Raw genomic sequence first — 8,846 nt, 5'->3', positions numbered from 1 at the left:
ACAACTTTTAAGTTTACAAGATTTTAAGCTACCCATATTATACAATTAGACTACTTTTTCAAAGTTATGAGAAATTCTTTACAAAAATATAAATGCAAAAGATAAATGTTAGGGTACACTTTTAAAAATATGTAACAAAAAAAAAAAATAAATAAATAAAAGTTACAATTGTATCTCATTGAAACTTTACCTTCAAGTTTGTGTGTTTCTATGTTGATTGACTAACTGTGTATTTCCAAAGGAAGAGCAGCCAGGCTTCACTTCATAGAGAATGGATTATAGATGGTTAGGAACAAAACATATCTTCCAGGTTGAGGACTGTATAGAAAAATAAATTCCATTTTTGTTATTATGATTTAAATTACATGAGACAATGCCTCTTATAAATGTAATGCAAAATAATATCTCTTATATATTTGGATACCTATACTCTAATAATATTAAATGTCATTTGTAAAATGTATTTTTTAAGACAGATTTATTTGAGGAGCGACTTTAAATGATGACATGAATAGCGGGCCATACTTTAAGCACATGACAAAAAACATTCTCTCAAATTACACAGAAATGGGTTATTTAGCATAGCTAACATTAAACATATAGGTGAGTGATAACATAATCACAATCATAAACAATGTGAAACAACTTTAAAAGACCTACACTGTGGATTACAAGCCTTTTTCACTGGGGTAAAATCTTGCTCGAAATTCGTCATGGCCGCCCGAAACCCCGAACCCGACTGTATAAAAGATGAAGTCATACATTCCATGTTGATGACTGTAGAATAAAAGCATTTTTTTAATATGACAGAGTACTGCATGAAACAATGCATGTTTAAATACAACATGTACAATGTCAAAAAAAATCATGAAAATATTTGTGTTTAGACTCAAAACAAATTGTTTTTAACATTAACTCGAGATAAGAAAAGTTCATCATGTTATTTATAGATAATAAACAAGCACAACTAATGTATTAATATCACAAAATAAAATGATTATCAAATTAATTATTTAGACACTAAAAGACCTTTTATTAACAGCAGATTCAATTTTGGTTTAATAGCTATCAGTAATGCATACAGAAAAATACATTTTTATTTTTTTACATCATCACAGTACAACATGTAGTCCTTCATTTTTTTTTTTTTTTTGAAAAGCTTAAGAAACAAAAGTGAAAATGAAAATATATGTATAGCATATATCACACATATTTAGAATCAAAACAAAAAGTAAATGACTTAGAATTAATCTTTTGTAAATTCCTCCTTTTCTCTTATTAGATTCCTAATTAATATCTCTTTGATCACCATTTAGTAAGTCTGAATTCCATGGGTAACATACATAATGAATTATGAAATTATATCATGATTTATATGAATGTAAGTTAGAGACAACATATCACATACATGTAAGTATTACACAGTCATTAAATTAACCATATAATCATGCTTAAATGCAAAGATGACCTTCATAGGGAATGTAAACAATTAAAAAAAAAACAAGACAAACTTACCAGAGATATCCAAATATATGCCCAATAAGCCTATCCATTAAATAATCCAGTGATTGATTACATCTCAGCTGATCCTGAAAAAAATCATACAATTCAGTGATACACAATTAACCTCATTTAACAATGTAAGTAAAGCAAAGTAATTTACAGACAAAAGGGATAGAAATGTAAAAGATACCATGTATTTTACCAAAATTTAGTGAACATTTTTCTGATTGAAATTCAATCATAGAATGACCCATCATAGAATTATTAAATGCACTCTGAGTTACATGCAGGCTAAACAACTGTAAATCACATGAAATGAGGATAAATATAGTATTTACATTCAAAACAGAACTTTACATAATCATGGTTAAATACAAAGATGACCTTCATATAGGAAATGTAAACAAAAATAAGACAAACTTACCTGTAGAATATGTCTGTCAGAAAGGAGATTTCAAAAATGAACACGCTCTCAACATTCACATGACAAGAATGCATCAGGATGTTTACTTCCGTGGTCATGGAAAAATTGAGCTTTATACAAGGAAAGCTTCACAGTAGGAAAATCATCAAAGTAAACAAAAGATAGTCTTACATTTTTTGAAAATCTAAGTTGACTTCTTAGAAACAAAAGTGAAAATGAAACTTTAATTTTACAAGTGTATGACGTCATAATGCATAGGGTAGCTCGCTGACATGGATGACGTCACAATGCATAGGTAAGTTTTTTTTTTTTTTGCACACGGCCCTAAACAAACTTGGCTCGCTGCCAAGTATTTACCTGTGTAGTCAGCATATTTTTTTTTTTGCACACGGTCCCCTGACTTGAATCGCTGCCAAGTATTTACCTGTGTAGCCAGCATATTTTTTGCACACGGCTCTAAACAAAAACTTGGCTCGCTGCCAAGTATTTACCTGTGTAGTCAGCATATTTTTTGCACAAGGCTCTAAACAAACTTGGCTCGCTGCCAAGTATTTTACCTGTATAGTCAGCATATTTTTTGCACAAGGCTCTAAACAAACTTGGCTCGCTGCCAAGTATTTTACCTGTATAGTCAGCATAAACAAAAAAAACGTAGTACCTACGTACCCATGTAAAAAAAAAAACACAATGTAAGCGCCCCGTATTTAAGGGAATAGGTAGGGGGTTAGGGCTAAGGGGGTTAGGGTTGGGGTTAGGGTTAGTTAGGGCTAGGGGGTTAGGGCTAAGGGGGTTAGGGTTAGTTAGGGTTAGGGTTAGTTAGGGCTAGGGTTAGTTAGGGTTAGGGGACTAGGGTTAGTTAGGGTTAGGGTTAGGGGTAGTTAGGGTTAGGGTTAGGTTAGGGTTAGGGTTAGGGGGCTAGGGGTTAGGGTTAGCACTCCACTCAGTTGACCCATTTTTGAACCTCATTTACATAAAAAGTGCACTCAGTTGAACCCCCCGGTTAGACCCGTGAACCCCCTAGCGGGACCCCTTATACTACTCACGGTTTCTTGAATTCGCGGTATTGGTATATGATAGAAGTTTCCTCCCTTATGTATACCTATTGAAAACTTATTCACTGTTTCTTTAATTCACGGATCCATTAACACCGTGAATATAGCGAATATTAACACCGCGAGTTATTTCCCCCTATACAGTAAACTGTTTGTGAGATCCGGGCCTGTAAGAAGTATGTCATTCAACGGTACTCTTCCGTACTTAGCTGAAGAGTCGAATGCGGCACACAGTTGATTTGGCTGGTAGACTCCAAATGGTAGACTCCAAATATTGGTAGATACCAGCGCTCACTGTCATGTGGGATTACTGGCGCTTTTTGGCATGTGCATTGTCAAAGATACCACTCATAAATTCGAAGAAGTGTTCTCTCTTCACAGGGTCAAGTCTCAGGCTTGACTCGAGTGTTTTGGCTCTTTGTATAGCTTGGGGATTTGTTATTAGGTATCTTGAAGTTCCGATTGCGAAATGGAAGGGGTGCTGACCAATTACCGTCTTCATTCATGTGCAATCCATTATTCATGATCTTAAGAAATGTTCTGTCATCTGTGGACAGTCCAGGCTTGTCAGATTCTGTCCTAAGAAATATGTCTTTTTTGAGTTTAACAAAGTGAAACAGCATGGTTTCACTTTCTTTGCCCTGTTGACTTTTTTCAAAGGTGTGGTCTGTCCGCTCCCCACCATGCGATGTCTGTCCTCTGCTCTGTTCTGAAACTGCATGAAGGGCTGTCGGATGATTTTTGGCCTTGAAAATGTCACATGAAACGACAATGGAACAGTTTACTGCCACGTGAAAGCCTGCACAACACTTAAAACATATTCCTTTATCCTTAACTATCTTTCTTCTTATTGCAATTGGTTTTGCACGAAACGATCTGCATTTGTTGAGCGGGTGCCCTGTGTTGTGTATAGGGCATACCGTCCCCGGTGAGCCTGAAACTTGAAGATCCGTTTTATGTGATGTCACTCTAAATCCAGGTTTTTCCGGTGGCTTCTGTCGTGAAGCAGGTGGACTGGTAGTTGTTAATTCATACTGGAGTGTTGAGTTGTTTCTAATTTTGCTTGTTCTCTAACAAAGTCGCAGAATGCAGAAAATGGAGGATGTAATGTATTATGCCTCTTGTTTTACTGAGGTGCTGTTGTTGTCCACTGTTCTTGTAGCATATATGGCAGTTTACATACTATTTGGCCAATCCCGATAGTTTGTCAAAATACGAAAACATAGACGCGTACAGGTCCTCCTTCAACGCTTCAATTTCTGCAAGGATGTCGGAGAAGTCATACAGTTTCATAAAGTCTTTGTAAGTTTTGGAAAGGACGCTAATTTATTTTTCAAGGCGCTGTCAATCATTTCTGGTCTGCCTTATCGTTCCCAGTTTCGTTTGAGTCCGAGAGCTGGGTTTCGTGTATGGGCTTTCGCGCAGACTAAGTACGTACATTAAGTTATGCCTCCGGTGTTTTTCACAAGCATAACAATTTCATCGGTGGCGATTGCTCCAATTTTTTGAACAACATTCTTTAAACTTGATTTCAAAGACACACATCTGTCTTATCTGTAATACGCAGCTATGAAAGAAAGAATAGCTGTCCAGAATGCTGCTATTGGAAAGGAAAACGCAGAGTTGGACCTTATCCTTGAATTTTTTTTATCTTTCGCGTTTAACGGACTATGGTGTCGACAGTGAATATAAATTTCGTCTTTTTAGAAGCAAGTTGAATGTAAAAACAATTTATTTTGTCTGCAGTCGCCCGTATCTAAAAAATATTTTTGCACAATTACGGAGATGCTGTGGAGTTAAGCCCTCTCCAGAAAACATCAGATAAAAAAATCGGAGAGGGCTACATTATTCCAACTATAAAAAGCCCTAGCCCTAAAAGTTTGCAGTGTAGGATTTTTCCTTTCGGAATTCCAAAAGCACCTTCAAAATAATAAATTTAAATGAATTATACAATTGATTAATCATAATGTAAGTTAAAAATTATTCCAAAAAATTATGAGGAGAATTGAATCTATAGAAATGTACTTATTTAATTATGATGCCTACTTTATTATGATGACTATATGTGAAAGATACGTACCGGTATAACATCCTCTCTAATTATTTCCAAAAATAAGCCCAATGTTGCTTTTTAAAACATATGTTGCGATAAGTATGAACCAGTAACTAACTGGTGGACGTTTTCTTTTTTAACTTACCAGGCAAACACGGATTTGTCCGTTTTTTTCTGAATGCAGCTTTTGAATTAAATGTTGTTCAATAGGCTTCCACCCACGATTTTCATAGTTGATGTCTTTGTTGCATAAAATACATATGGCTATTCCATGCTCAATGGTCTGCCGAACATTTTCTGATATTTTTGCGTCTACAACCAACTCGCGATAGCCAATGCCGTTTCCAAGCGTTTTTAATAATACTATTGTCAACAACTTTCTCATCATGGTCTGGCTGGACGAACCGCGCCATGACCATGAGTGTTACGAAATCACAATCATCCCGACGTTTGCGTTTACTATATTTGGATATAAAAGCAAACCTCTGGCTGATGCTGATCACGAATTAAACACATTAATATTTTTACAACGGATAGAAACGGACAAAAACGGGACATTATCGCAGAAAAATAGAAAAGAGCTGACATATCGGAAAATATTTGTTAATATCGGATTCTTGGAAGTAGTACAGTGTGAGACATTATATCCAGGATTGAGGTTAAAAAAAATGGAGGTTCAGTGTAAACCAGAAAGGTAATTAGGGAGGACCGTAGCAGGAAGTCAATAAGTAGTATTAACGCGAGGATTAAAATGATGAACAAAGTTTCTTCGTTATTAATTTGATTTCATTTGATTTATGAAGAAATGAATTAATGAAGTAGACATTTTTTTTAAAGAAAAACCATTCCAACAGAATACAACAGATGACTTCGAGTATTTAACTAGATGTTGAAATATCAATTGTATTGAGTATAATAGACAATCGTGACTCTCGCTGAAAAAAGAAACATGAGAAAAATACTTTTCACTTAATTTTCTAGATGCATCATACAAATCGTTATGTATATAAAAATTTTCCGACGGAAATGACCCAATCAAAAAAAAAAATTGGATATGACGACCATCCTGTTCCGTTTTCAGGACGGTCTTTAGTGTTCCGCCATTTGACCAGCAGTATTCAAGGTGACAGCATGGTTACTTCTTGCTGTAAGTTATCTTTAGAAAATGGACGCTTCGTGGAGTGGAGGTATACACGACGAAAAACAACGAATACAGAGTAGATCTGCGCGAATGGGAATCGGATCAATATTCCAGCAGCAGGGGAACTAGTTTAAAACTAGACAATTTTTAAACATGAAAAATGGCTAAAGACATGATTGATAATACTTTCAACAAGAAGGAAGAGTTAAATTACCACATTGGATGTAACATGTTTTGTACAATTAAAAAGGACAATCCATGTGTAGACATTCATCAGTACTGGCAGCCAGTAGGCCAAGAAACACTCGCTCCAACGAAAAAGAGTACCACAAGTTGAAGTCTCGTGTGACTGAGATAGAGAAAGCTATTCCTCAATTCGATTCACTCGTTCCATGTTTCATGCTCGATGATCATTTGAATCAATTAGGCCTGCTCCAGTGCCCTACCTGTAACCCGCTGGATTATACGAAAAGCAACGGTGTAGGGAAAAACTTCTTTAAGAACAATAATTAGCATAAATATTGCAATACTATTATATATATTACTAGAATTATTTGTATGTCTTATTCGCTCTACTGGTCAGAGACCAGAAGAGCTTATGCGATGGTAAGGTGTCCGTCTGTCTAGCTGTCTTTCTGCAAAAACATTTTCAAAACGCTACACCTCCTACAGTTTTAGGCTGACTTCGATCATCAGGACTTGAGTAACTGTTGTTGAACTAGAGTAACATCGAACCCGATATAGTTTAACTGGATGGACGTAATTTTTATACCATAGTTCTACCAACGGAAACACGAGGGTAGAACTATGGTAAAAAAAATTTGATCACTCCAGTTAAACTTTATCGGGTTCGATGTTACTGTAGTTCAACAACAGATACTCAAGTTCATGATCGAAGTCAGCAATTGTCTGATTTCAATTTAACTTAGCACACAAGAAGACTACACTTAGATAACAAATTTAGTTCATCGGTTTTTGATTTCGATGAACAGTGTTTCCATTATTATTAAAACAGAATTTTCTGTGAAATCCCTTTAAAATGCTACTCCTCCTACAGTTTTGGCCTGATTTCAAAATAACTTGGCACACAATTAGACAACACTAAGGTAATTAATGAAATGCATTGTTTTTTTATTTCAATGAACGGTGTTGTCATGAACTAAAAATAGAATCTCTGTGATGTTTCTTTAAAACATTACTCCTACTACAGATTTTGTGTGATGACTAGGACTTTTCTCTTTTGTTATAAGTACGAACCAGTAGAGCTACAGTCTTGACAGAGACTTCTGGTCAGTATTGTTTCCCTTTCATTCTGAATCGTTTTGCAGTAAAATCTTTGTCAATATGTCACATATGATAAATATGTTTAACAATAACACTGGTCATACAACAAAAAGGAATCATGTTTAACTACTTTTATAGACATATAATTGATTAAAACTACATTTTACACCACAAGAGCATATAATGTGTAATGATCTTCTAATTATTGCTCTTTAAGAATTTTTACCCTACACCATTCAGAATGAGTAAACCCCCGCATTTCGTAGAGTAGCGGGAAAACATTGTATGATAGGAACGTATTTTATTGGAAATGCATGTATATGGTAGGCGTGGCCAAACGAAGGCCAATGAGGAGGTGTTTTTGTGAGATGTTGGTTCATTCTTAGCCAGTGCTTAAACATATCTAAACAAGACTTTCACAACATCAGAGTTTTTATAAGAAACGAACAGTTATGACCTATTCCTACAAGTTTTGAATCTATTGCGTGTGTCTTGTGTTTCAGGCCCCTTGGTCGGGAAGGGGGGGGGGGGGTTAAAAAGTCTAAAAATAAATTAATGATTTGAAATCTGCTCTTTGGTATTAATAAATCATTTATGGTAAAATAAAATATATGATAAAGGGGGGGGGGGTTAAAAAGTCCGAAAATAAAGTAATGATTTGAAATCTGCTCTTTGGTATTAATAAATCATTTATGATAAAATAAAATATATGATAAGGGGGGGGGGGGGGTACATAGTCTGAAAATAAATTACTGCTTTGAAATCTGTTCTTTGGTATTAATAAATCATTTATGATAAAATAAAATTTATGATAAAATTTTTAAAATTTTGAAATATGTGGTTCCTGTGGGGTCGGATGCACAACTGGTTTCAAAGTGGAAATGCATTTTCCCTTTGTTACTTTGATCTACCTCTGGGTTTTTAAATAACTAGAGTAAGCTTGCTAAGTGTATAATTATGATAAGCAACGGTGCCTGTTTTAAAACTGTGAATTTCATGGCCTCTGGTTTAAAACACAAACCAAATTCCATTGTTTGAAAGTTGTTACATGATACTCAGGCGACCTATTCCCCATTTTCAAAAGTGAGTTATCTCCCCTCAAAATCGGAACTCTTCAACACTAGCATAACTTCCGCGGACTACATGTTACGATAATCCAACAAAATAGTGATCAACTTACACGCTGTATTTAAAATTTTAAAAGAAGGAAACGGTTTGCATTTTTTTAGATAATAAATTATGTTATAAAGGGTCTGTTAGCCCCCCCTTTCTAGAAAGCTATACGAATTAGCCAGGCACGTAGCATCGTCTTTAAAAGGGGGGGGTTAGCCAAAGAAATATTTTTTTCTTACCTGGAAAAGTTGGCAAGCAAAGAAAAACCTTGCCCAA

The 8,846-nt window shown here is 35.2% G+C and overlaps 1 long non-coding RNA gene across 1 annotated transcript; it reads right to left on the bottom strand.

Moving 5' to 3' along the window:
- Positions 1-189: 189 nt before the first annotated feature.
- On the bottom strand, positions 190-2,097 carry LOC134252326 (uncharacterized). Its single transcript, XR_009988952.1, has 3 exons — positions 1,516-2,097; positions 661-777; positions 190-318 (listed from the first exon to the last, which is right to left on the bottom strand). It is a non-coding gene; the product is annotated as an uncharacterized LOC134252326 (long non-coding RNA).
- Between the last annotated feature and the right edge of the window lie 6,749 nt (positions 2,098-8,846).

This window comes from Saccostrea cucullata, unplaced genomic scaffold, assembly GCF_032062105.1.
Source record: "Saccostrea cucullata isolate Sc308-1 unplaced genomic scaffold, CSIRO_AGI_Scuc_v1 ctg19203, whole genome shotgun sequence".
Classification (NCBI taxonomy): domain Eukaryota; kingdom Metazoa; phylum Mollusca; class Bivalvia; order Ostreida; family Ostreidae; genus Saccostrea; species Saccostrea cuccullata.
Note: the sequence above shows the minus strand (reverse complement) of the source record. Positions and strands in the feature narration are given on the sequence as shown.